Below are 12,167 nucleotides of genomic sequence, written 5' to 3'. Positions count from 1 at the left end.
GACAGGCTTACAGCAGGCCCTGCTGTCTAGCAAGCCCTGAAAACCTCGTATGCCAGGTATAAATCACTTCCCCCTTCTTCTTTTCCATGGCCCTCAACCAGTGTAACTTTCAAGCAGTGTAGGATCACTCTCTTCCCCCTGACTGCGGCCTCCTGGGTGTGCTCCATCAGCAGCAATGCTGTCCTGAAAAGTCCAGAGCCCAAAAAGTGCAGCGTTTGCATTTGCTGGAGTACCTGAGCCACTTCAGCTGCTTCCCAGATTTAATGAGTTACTTTGTTGGTAAGGAGAAAGACTGCTTCACAATGAAAGGCTCATGGTGCCCATGAATGCCTTCCAAAATGTGCTTTTAGATATGTTCTTGGAGCTATAACATGCAATAATGTACACAGTATTCTTTCCATATCATGTTTAATAACTTTGGTTTTCCTTGGTTCTTGACTTTTCAGGAAGACCTTAGAGCAAAAATGACACTTAAATTATACTGGCGTAGGAATCACCTGTCTGTGAAGGAAGGGGGAGAAGAGGATGTTTGGATAACAACAAAAAAAGAGGAGTGGCAGAATCATAGGAAAAACTTGCTAGTGTGAGGAAGGTTTATCAGATGCTCCCTCTTAATGCTTTCAGGTGGGAGCGTGTACCTTAATGCAAAGGTAACACGCTTGGAATTAGTAAACTGAAATGGTTACTTTGCACAATTTGCAATTAACCTTTGAAGCTTTTTATCACCAGATAACTTTAAGACCAAGAGCTTAGAAGGATAAAAAATAAGGATTATATGATATCCATGTGGATAATGAGGAGATCAAGGTTTATTACAGAAAATCAGAATGTGTAAGAGAAATCCTCATGTTTTTAGGATTTAAGGTAATTGATGGGATCACTAAGCATTCACTGACAGGAGTAGGTCAGAAGCTTCCCCAAGGGCACTTCTTTCACTAAGTTTTTAGCACCTCTTTTTAAGAAGTATTACATATACTACTAGCCCAGATAAGATTTAAGACTGGGTAGTTTGTGAGACTAAACCATACATGACAAGATTTAGATCCTTAGAAGCTATTCAGAGCAAAGAGTTGTTCTGGGCAGGGATTTGGAAGCATTTACAATGCTGTGAAGGCTTCTTTGATGTCTTTTAATCAAAACTTTACTACGTGGTTAAATGTTTCCAAGATGGGAAAATGAATATTAGGGAGAACTTCACACAGAATTTATAGCAGTCACTCCCAGCACAGAGATGTAGGCATGTATCGACTCCTAAAAAGCAGGAGTAAGTGCCATGTCTTCCTCAGTATGCCTGCTTCTTACATAAGCCCCCAGCAATGTGAGAAATACCTGCAGCTTGGAAATGCTTGGGATTTTGTCTCTCAAACTTCTTCCATACCTAGTTCTGAGAATTCTTACAAGTATTCTCCTAACAGGCTTTGGAATCTCAGTGAGTGACTCTGAACTTCACTCTTGGCCACTCCCCCCTGGTTAGTAGAGTTGGTGAAGCAATGAAAGGCCCTTTCAAGACAATTGGAGAGGTAGCCAGTGTAGAAGTTGGGTGTGGACTGGTGCTACCCATGATAAAGCTCTAAACATCCAAGGCTTCCTCCTTTTCAGACTCCTCTACAGAGGATAAGCCTTTCTTAAACATCCCAGTGAATGAGCTTTATAGAAATATGTGTTCAATCTGCAGCAGATTTAAGACAGATGATGAGAGTTCTCAACCTCTTGAAAATCCACATAACCCCTCTTAGACGTCTTATGCTGTTACATTTGTCCTAGAAAATATTGCGTACTATTTGAAGTTCATAATCGTGGATTGTGATTACACATCACAATGAATAGTTTATTTTTTTAATCAGAAATAGGTAAAATTGGACTGTAGTCCAAAAAGTTCAGAGCTTGTATTGTGGATGGATCACTGTGACATAGACTGGGAGAAGGGAAGGAATGTTACTCAAACAAAGGATTTTATAGGATGCTAATATACAGGCATGGCTTTTCAAATCCTTGTATTCTTTTTACTGTTGTGCGTGTAAAATGTTGTAGTAGAGTAATAACAAAATACTAAAAAAGAATCAGAATTAATCTGAGACTCAAAGAAATCACTTTTAATCCTAATTTGCCAATCAAGCCACACATTTTGTAATGAAGAAATAACCTACTCGATGATTTAGCTCTGCTTATTTCTTTCAGGATCGTATTGTCTTATGAAGCAATTTATAAACTTGGTGAGAAACTACAGCATAGTGTGAAATATTAGAAACTGTGCCTAGAACTTGATGGAAATTGATAGATTTCTACTGGGTGGATCATAAATTCAGTGCTTCCCTTAATGCAGTTCTGTTATTGCTTGCATATTGATTGCTGCCATGCCACTGAAAAACGATTCAAGTATATATAAGAAATTTTGCTTGTAAAATTGTGAGATCCATAAACAAGGTATTGAACACTGGGTTATGATTATTGTTGATGTGTAAGATTTTCTGGGTTGATTTAGTTCACAGTGGCTTCCAAGATACAGCTGGGAAGAGAAGAATTAAAAAGAAATAAAAATAAATAAATAAGAAACCTGTGAAAACCTAAACTGTGAACACTACTCAAGTTCAATAAAACTCTTTATTTATAAATAACAGCAAAGTCACTGATTCTTGCTAAGGGCTGTTATTGACTTAAAGAGAAATCTCACACTCATCAGTCAATAGGTAGATTAGCCCGTTAGATTTTTTACTACTAAGTGAAATGAACTGAAGAAATGATGTGAATTTAACTAAATATGTTATGTTTTGCAAGACTGTGTTCTCACGAGAAAATGTAGTTGTAATAAAAATGTTTTCATGAAATAGCAGACACTTAATGGTAAAACATTTAAAAAATAGAAGATATATTTGTATTTCACGTGGCTACTGCCATTAAGTGTAGATTGTATTTCTGTTGCCATTCCTGGCATATATAGCTCACATGGAATCACTGCAGTGACAAGGGTCTGAGTCTCACTGTAGACTTTTTAATGCATCTGGCTACATGAGGGGCATGGTGAGAGCTCTGCAATGCTGACTTTGTGCTCTTCTGGGGAGGAGAGTTGCTCACTGGGTAATGAACAAGCATCCTCTTTCTCTTATGTTCACAAGAAGTTAGTTACAATCCAGGCATTTCTATGACCTCTTTCTCCTAGAACAAAAGGTTAATTTTGAACACTTAAGTTTCTAAGAGATGTTCTGATATCTATTTATTTTTACTTAAGGAGAGCAAACTCTCATCTTGTAAGAGAGCTGTGAAGGATCTGTTCAGAAAAATACACTTTTGTCAAACACTTTGGAATACACAGTGCTGAAACAATTAGAAAGGTCTTAAAGGTTTAGAAAGAAATTAAAAGTATCCTTACTTTATAGTATAGGCAGTAAAACAGTGTAGTAAATAGAAACCATTGCTTACGAGAAGATCCAAGGGCTTCTAAAGGAGCAAGTTGGCTGCCTCTTTATGAAGATATTAGAGTTGGGTCTTTGAATTTGTTGACATTTTCCAGTGGTTTTTGGAAACTTCAGATAATCTTGACATATTAAATGGAGGTTTTCAGTGCTAAGATAGTTTGCATGCAACTGTGCAAAACAAACAAACCAACAGATAAACTACCTTTTTATGTGTTATTTTAAATAATGAGTAGTACTAACAGTGGACTTATATTAACTTGAATTCTGTTTGCTTTCATATTTCAAGATCCAGTATCCAAATATAAGATGATTCAATAGCTCAACACACATGATAACATATAGTCTGCTTTCCTAATAATAATAGCCAATACGGTTAAAATTGTTGTGACTACTACTTTTCAAGTGGCCTTTCTGCAAGGGCAAAGCAGAACACAACCCTAATGGATTGTGCTATTGACTACTGTATTTTTTCCTTTCATTGTTCCCTATTACTGAGGCATAAAGATCCAGCTTTGCACCAAATTAATTTCAAATCGATGCTATCACTTTTAAATAAGAAATCAGCCCCAAACCTTCCACTTAGCACTATTACTATTGCATAATCACAATCCACAATTATGAACTTCATATAGTATGCAACATTTTCTATGACAAATGTAATAGCAAAAGATAAATCCAACGTTCAAATCCTTCCAGCAGTTCATGTTGGCAGATAGCACAGAAGCTTTATTGGCTTTGTTTATCCTTGTTTTACTGTTCAAAGCTATGGTAAATAATTTAAGGTTAGAGGGCATTTAAACTTCAGGAAATAGATGAGACCAAAATGACTAGCCATTCCTGTCCTTAATGGCACCTTAATCAGACTGCTATCAGTACACCTCTGCTTTACTGTAATGTGGGACCATGAGGATCTTGGCTGACTTTTGGAGCCAGCTCGGGCAAACCGAGCAAGTCTTGCTCCAGTCCAGAGTAAATAACCAGAATAATTATTGACAGCCAGGAACAGATAACTGCTTCTTAGGTATGCTGTCATTTTTGTAATAACTTCTCCAGGAAATGAAGCAAAAAATGTAGAAAACCGTTGTTACCCTATAACGAAAGTCACATTTTCAGTTGCACTCATTATGATTTTTTTTTCTTGATGATTGTTTCAAGAATAGCTTTTTTTTTCCTCTGCAGTGAAGCATGACCTTTCTTTTCAACATGAACTTTACAGTGTGCTCATTTTCCTGGTAAGCTAATAAGGGAATGTGTGTGGATATATATATATCTCTCTCTAAAAGAAAAGGAAAAAAAAAAAAAAGAAAATGAAGCTCACTTGTTAATTCCTTGTCCTCATAAACGACCTTTTATCACCCATGTTAGACAGAATCTCTTCATGTTGTAGCGCTTGCAGATGAAATTATGGCTTTGGCTAGACAGATCTGCATAAGACCAGCAGAAATACTGCTCATTTCCATTTGTTCCTTGCCTACTGAGTAGGCTTTTTTTTTTTTCATATAGCAGGTACTGAAGCATACTATTGACCTCTGCAATTTGCTGCCAAGTGACTGAAGTGGTAATGAGCTATCTATGAAAGGTGAAGAATTGCCATTCAGGCTTTGCATGCCTTATGGACATTAAAATATTCAGGTGTGGTTTTTGGACTGTGGTTCAACTAACACACAGAATTAGAAGCCTGAAATCAGCTTTTATTTCCTCTAGACTTAACTGGAATACCAGACTCTTAGAAATCCTTTCAAAACAATTTCATCATTATTACTGTAATCACTGCACAAGTGGGAAATCCTGTACAGAATGCCTCTTGTTGCTATGGGACGTTGTGGTGGCAGTTCTGCTCACAAATTGATATTATCAATCACAATTTAGTCATTACAGGTTTGCAGCAAGATTGTTGGCCTGCAAATTGCTCCTACTTTTGCTGCATGAGACTGAAGATTTACAGTACTGCAGAGTCTTAAAACATTGTTTTCTTTTCTTTTTAATTTTTATTTTTATTAACTTGTATGAATATTACTAGATCTACCTGGATTATTTTTTTATAGAGGTACTTCCTTGCCTGGGCTGTGCAATGCTGGGTCCATATAAGGCAACATGAGAATGCTCTTTACTCTACAGTCTTTTAAACTAGAGGACTCTTTACAACTGAAGCAGAAGGTGCATTTCCAGGGAGATCAGATTTTTATTTATTTATTTTTGTTAAACAGTGCTATTTTCAGTGTAAATTTCCTCACTGCCCTCACTGAAAACAGGGACATGATCTGGCAACATATTAGCAGCCCCTTGCTGGAACAGATCAAGCTGAGATAGAGCATGATAGTTCCCAGCTCCATGCACAAGCTGTGAAATTCTTGCTTTGGTTCTGAGCTGGGAGTTTCATCTTAGTGCTTTCAGAAAGAAAAAATAATTGTAGTACAGTCCAGACATATCTTCAGTACCAAATCCTCCTTTATCCTCTGTGTCTGCCCCCAATACAATGATCATGCAGTAGTAGGGAGAGAGGTGGAGAAGAATGCAGAAGTCTTGATTTATGAGCCTGGAAATCAAAGGATATTTTGCAACACATCAGCACTAGCCTATACTGAGATTTTACAGCAGGAATTTTAAAGGGTTGCCTGCAGATTTGGCTTTTTTGAGTTATCCAATATGCCTATATATTTGTTTGCATGCATGTGACTAATAGGAGAGCTAGCGAGCATGCCTTCACCACTGTGCAAACCCCCACCTTAGGAATGAAGTTCTAATTAAATTTGTCTGTGTTCTCTGTGGCAAAGGGACAGTGGCCTTTGACTGACATACTCCAAGAGACACCGCTTCTGTTATCTCTAGTCCAAGAAATCATGATTTTAATGCCCAGTTTTGAACATCAAGCCACAGCTCAAGTATTTCTCTCATTGTTTGCTTAGGAGGTGCTTCATCCCTTTGTTAAAGCAGTTTTCCTCTACTTGGCAGCTACAAAAGCCTTGAGATACTGCTGTTGTCTTGTGCAATCATAAAAGCGCCTCTCATTAGAAGAAGGGTTTCTTTTTCCCACTTGGAAGATGAAGGTTAGAACTCTTCATTACTTTTATGTTGAGAAAAGGCACTTAGCATCATCTAGATGAAATTGACCGTCTTCAGGACAGTTAAACTGCTAGAAAATTAAGGGTCTGAAACCAGAAGCCTAGACTGGCAATCAAACAGTGATCCTGGGATAAGAAAAGGATATAGGATGGTTACAGCAAAGGCTAATATTTATAAATGGATAATTGTAGAAGTGTCTTAGCTGTTGGTAGATAGAGGCAAAGACTGACTTGCATGAGTAACAATTAAAGGGAAATTACCAGATATGACACTTTAACATATCCAAATCAAGAAATACTGATTTCACTTAATGCAAAACCTCAGATGTTCTTTGTTACAGCCTGTCTTGTAAAGTTTGTGGGGAAACCTATATGATTGAATGCAGAATCGGTTCTGAGTTGCTTTTTGTCTTGTTTTTCATATCGCTGATTGCTGTAATTCTTGTTCTAAAACTCAAACAAAAAAACATTATCAGTTATCTTGTAGAAAAGAGCTCTTCTTGCCACAGAAAGATGTTTTATGATTATGTATTGCACATCTCTCGCATTCATTTAGTACAATAAGCAATACAAAGACAGCTTGTAGGAAATGAATCCTCTGCATTATCTTATTATCAGAAGCTGCACGTATTTCCTCTAGCAGAAAGAGTGCAAGAATAATTATGTTTATATGTTGAATTATAATATTAAATCAACGCACAAAAGGCAAACAATTGGCCTCCTTGAATCCCCCTCCCCCCCCACTCTCCGCCATTTCCAGGATCTGTCTTTAGATTTCAGTATTCAGTAAAACCACTGAATTTCTCTGTAAGGTTCTAAAAGCTGAATGTAGAGTCAAATGTGATGAAAATATTTGTGATGGTGGGAAATTCATCAACTTGTTCTGAAGTAGATATTAAAGTCCTATCTGCAAGTATATCCGTGTGACATTTAGGGAAGTGGTGGTCCCTTTGTGGACCACACCTCAAACATTTTACTCAGCCTTGGTCAATTTGTTACAAGAAGAACATTGACTTACTTGAGGTTGTACAGAGAAGAGCAGTGAGAATGGTGAAGGGATTAGAAAATAACACTTCCAAGGAGAAACTGGGGCTGCTTAGTCTGGAGAAGAGAAGGCTGAAGGGTGATCCCAACACTGTCTCCAACTTCCTGGAAGGAGGTTTTAGTGAAGGGAGTGCCAGTCTCTTTTCTCCAATGACAAGCAATGGGATGTGAAGGAACAATCCCAAGCTGTGACAGTGGGTGTTTAGATTTGATGTTTGGAAGAATTTATTCATGGATGAGGTGGTTAAGGATTGGAACAGGCTCCCCACGTGCATGGGGTGTCCCCATCTATGAGATTTTAAGAGGTGTGTGAATGTGACGCTAAGGGGCATGATCTAGTGGCGGGACTCAGGAGATTGGGTTGATAGCTGGACTTGATGATCTTGAAGATCTTTTCCAATGTAGATTCTGTTTTGGAGGGAGTGTATTATAGCTTAGCTGCCGATATGTGCTTGTTTTAATTCAAAGAAAAACCAGAAGTGCACTCTTCTAAAGCCAATGTTGCTTGACTAAGAAACAAACACGAGCTGGAAAACAAAATTGAGGCAGTTTTGTAACACTCAGCACTTGGTAAAGAGAAGATGAAGTAAGTAATTACCATACCAGGAAGGTCTGTATGCAGATAAATGTCTGAAGGTAATGAGAATAAACTCAGCAAAATAGAATTATGGAAAATTTGCCTCCTATCAAATGGGCTCATTGTTTATGTACCCTGACAGAGGGAATGTTTAATATCTGAACAACCACTTATAGGGTACACTGGGACTAATAAGCAGCCTAATCCTCAAAGTACCTTAGCACTTCTAAATGTCATTAAAAGTCACTCCACGAGAAAAGAGCTAAATATATATTCCAGCTATCAAAACCAGATTGCTGTGGGAAGTGTATGAAACTGTGCATGTATAATATCCTACTCTTAATATTAGAAGATCAGTTATTCATCACTAGAGAATGATGGGGTGGGGGGAGGGCTCATATGTCCTTTCCTTTTCCTCTGAATCTTCCTGTTAACAACACCTATGTTCTAACTACACAGCTTGATTATTTGCAAAGAGGATAATTTGGCACAGAGTGGGAAATGATTATGAAATAAGCATTTCTCTTCAGACAGATTAAACCATTCTAAGCTATAAAATATTAACTTCGATATGGAAAAATAATGTGCTGGTATTATGAGGGCTGCTCTGAAAGTAATGCCTCCTATTTTAGTATGTTGTACCATATTGGCAATATATAGGAGGTATTACTCATGGAAAGACTCATGAAGATGGACTAAGAAAAGTAGAAATCAACAAGAAACTTTCTGTTAATGGAACCAGACGTTTGAGGCAGGTACAGTAACAGCAGCTCAGCACGCTGGCTCAGTGTGATCACAGCAATGACTAATGCATGTATTAACTCAGAAGTTTTCAAATGAAATATTTTCTACCTAATCTATTAATTCTCTAGTCACTTTTCAGGTTCTTTCTTGAAGTCAATGCACATTCAGTGCAATTATTGCCTCCTTAAGATCATTTATGTGAATGCACAAATAACTAATTAGCCATACTTCACTCTGTGGTGGCCATGTGAGCGATTTCATTCATTTAGGCATATGGAGAATACCAGGGAAGTGCTCTCACTTACAGTAACAGGAAGAGAAACAGTCACAACATAACACAGAGCTGCAGTGTTTGATGCTGGTGTACACAGATTGTGCCACAAAGCTGCTCAGACCATAACAGAACTGCTTTTGTGAAGTGAAATTGCATTAAAATATGATTTAAAAACTAAGCCAACTTCTAATTGTAAATAGTCTGAAATTAATGGTTAAATCCTCATAGCAATATATTAGGTGGTTGCTGATGTCAATTTTTTAATGACTTCATTTTAAATTTTGTGATGAGCACCAAGAAATAACTGGTTTCAAAGATGTAAATTTCAGTTTTCTGAAGTCTGAATGTAACTGATTCCACGTTGTTTACTTCCTGATCACTAATGTTGTTTGGTCAAACTATATCTGCCTTTGCCTTTTAGGATCCTCTGCCCACCATTTTTTCCAATCCTCTTATATATTCCCTGATTTTTTTTTCCTATTGTTTTGTTTAGGTTTCGGTAGGGAAATGTATTAAATTAATTAAAAATAAATAATAAAAGTACCTCAGCATTTAGCAGGCCATTTAGGTGGTTCCAATTTCATTTAGAAAGCTTACTGAAGCAGAATCTTTTGAGATATATTTATATGCCGTTTCATCTGACTGAGCAAATATTAAAATGCATTCAAATGAAACCTCTTGTTTCAGCTGAGTACACCATTGAGATCGTGAAGGCTAAGCAGCAGTTCTTCCAATTCAATATATAATAGCTTTACAGATATACATATTTTTTAAATAATAGATTAAATAGCATTGAAGGTGCTTATATAGATAGAGCACATAAAACACAGACAAATAACCTACAGTGTATTTTCATTACGTTGTTCCCCCAGTATCTGATATCAGTAACGATTCTCGCACACTATTTTGTGGACTAGTTTTGCACCATCATGCTGAATGCAATTATCTTACTAATAAGCTTGTGAATGTTGCAGGTATTACAAATGAGAGATGTCAGAGCTGAAAATGTACTTTGTTACTTGCATGGAGCCTGAGACTGGAACTCCTCAGGGATGTCTTTTCTCCAAATTTCTGGTGCTTTGTCAGGAATGAGGAGTGTTACAGAGAGGGATGAAGCTGGTAGTCTGTTCTATGTGTTAGGAGGGATTTTTGTAGAACTTTTCCTTAGCCACGATAGGATGCAATATACAGATAGGACTGGAAAGCATGTTCTCTGTCTTAGTTGATCACAAGTTCAGCATAAGCTTCTAAATCTATGGTGTTGTACATTGCATTGGGTTTTTGCAGAAGCACTTGTGTGGGCTGTGTTGAACTGGTTTAGGTTTATGAACTTCAGCTGTCTTCCTGAGTGACTAACTTGCACTCAAGAACATAATGAGCCATTTTAGAAAAACTACCATCTTCAAACGTACCTCTGACTTCTCTACTTAGTAGAGGAAAAGAGGTTAAAATTCCCAATCACTGCATGGTGTAAACTGCAACTTATCTGAACTGTATTAGAACCAGCAGTCTGTATGTTGTTGTTTGTGCTCTAACTACGTCTAAAATAACAGTTGATCTATAACTGGAATCATAATTTGCTCTTCTATAAATGAAAAGAATCCTTGATAACACTCTTATGTGTATTCAAAATTATGCTTTGGAAAACAAAGAGAAGAACTCCACCAGACCAGCAGCTGTTGCTGTGGGATCAAAGCAGAGGATAGATAAAGAAGTTCCTTCATAAGATGATATAGAGAAATCTAGCTGTTGTTACATAAATGTTAATAATAACAAAAGAAGAGCAAGAAGAACCATTTATTTATTTACTTACTTACTTATATTTTATCAGCCCTGGGAATATGCTATGTGTTCAACTTTTAATGAAATATTGTGCTTTCACTGTTTTGTTAATGTGAGGTGTTGTCTTCACCTTGCAGGACAGAGGATGTGCCAAAAATCTGCATAGGTTCAAAATGTGTCTGGAAGAAAGAAAAGAATCCATGGAAGAAAATTCTTTGAGGAAAAATCCGTCACATAGAAAGATTTCACCTCAGTTTCAGGGGACTCTTGAACCACAAATAGCTGCAGGCTGAGAAGGTATTTTGGGGAATGCAGTTGTGTTTTCTAAATATTGGCTGTGGGGGGTGTTGAAGGACATGGGACTATGTGTGTGTTCATTTTGAGCTGGACCAGCCATTCCTGTGTATCTATTTGTGTGTTTTCAAAAAGAAAAAAAAAGTCTCTGAGAGACACTTGTCTCTACTTTCTGTTATTCCAATCCAGTCAGTTTTATGCATCAGAACAGGGAGGGAGATGCTTGAGCATCCCAGTGCCTCCAGGCAGCTGGTGGTTGAGGGAGGAGCACCAATGGGGCTGGCAGCATGAGGCATCTCTTCCAGACCAACGTGCCTTGGTCCTTCTGCAGCTGAGAATGGCACAGAGCTTGTTAGCGATGTACAGGTGTCAGGAGATAACGAACAGGACTGTTGTAAAAAAGAAAATAAAGAACAATTTATTTACATTATATTGACAAGGATATGGAAAAAAATCCCAAGAGACTGAAGCAGGAAGACACAATGTTATGACTAATAACTAGCTAAATAAGTTTTATTTTACAATGAAATTTACTAAAGACTGGAAAGGACCATGTGAAAAACAATGGTGACCTGCATGCAGCAAGCGTAGAAACAGGTATGGCTCCTGCCTTCTTGTAGTAGCGCTGTCCAAGAAGTATGAAGACACCTTTGGGAATTACAGCTGTAGGCGTGAGCTGTGTTTTCCTCAGCAGATTAATTTTTCTAACTTTAGAACAATGAAAGAAGCATAACTTATTATAAATTGAAATTACCCAGCATGGTTTTAACTCTACAGTTGGCAAAGGTCATTAAATAATGTCATTCTCAGCCATACGCCACAGGGAGCTATCTATCATGTATTATCTAGCATTCTGATGGAAGCAAAAAATGTTTAATTTTTATCATCTCATGTATAATTTACTTATTAATGTTTCTTGCAAGACAATCTGGTCTTGATTATTTGGCTAATGCATCCTGAATCTGAGCTTTGTATTT

The 12,167-nt window shown here is 37.4% G+C and overlaps 1 long non-coding RNA gene across 1 annotated transcript; it reads left to right on the top strand.

The window, feature by feature from the left end:
• Positions 1–8,036: 8,036 nt before the first annotated feature.
• Positions 8,037–11,151, top strand: LOC136056144 (uncharacterized). Its single transcript, XR_010622913.1, has 3 exons — positions 8,037–8,105; positions 8,757–8,851; positions 11,034–11,151. It is a non-coding gene; the product is annotated as an uncharacterized LOC136056144 (long non-coding RNA).
• Positions 11,152–12,167: the final 1,016 nt, after the last annotated feature.

This window comes from Cyrtonyx montezumae, unplaced genomic scaffold (genome assembly GCF_038088225.1).
Source record: "Cyrtonyx montezumae isolate F1298 unplaced genomic scaffold, pur_monq_1.0 scaffold_5, whole genome shotgun sequence".
NCBI lineage: Eukaryota > Metazoa > Chordata > Aves > Galliformes > Odontophoridae > Cyrtonyx > Cyrtonyx montezumae.
This window is presented reverse-complemented; position numbering and strand designations above follow the sequence as displayed.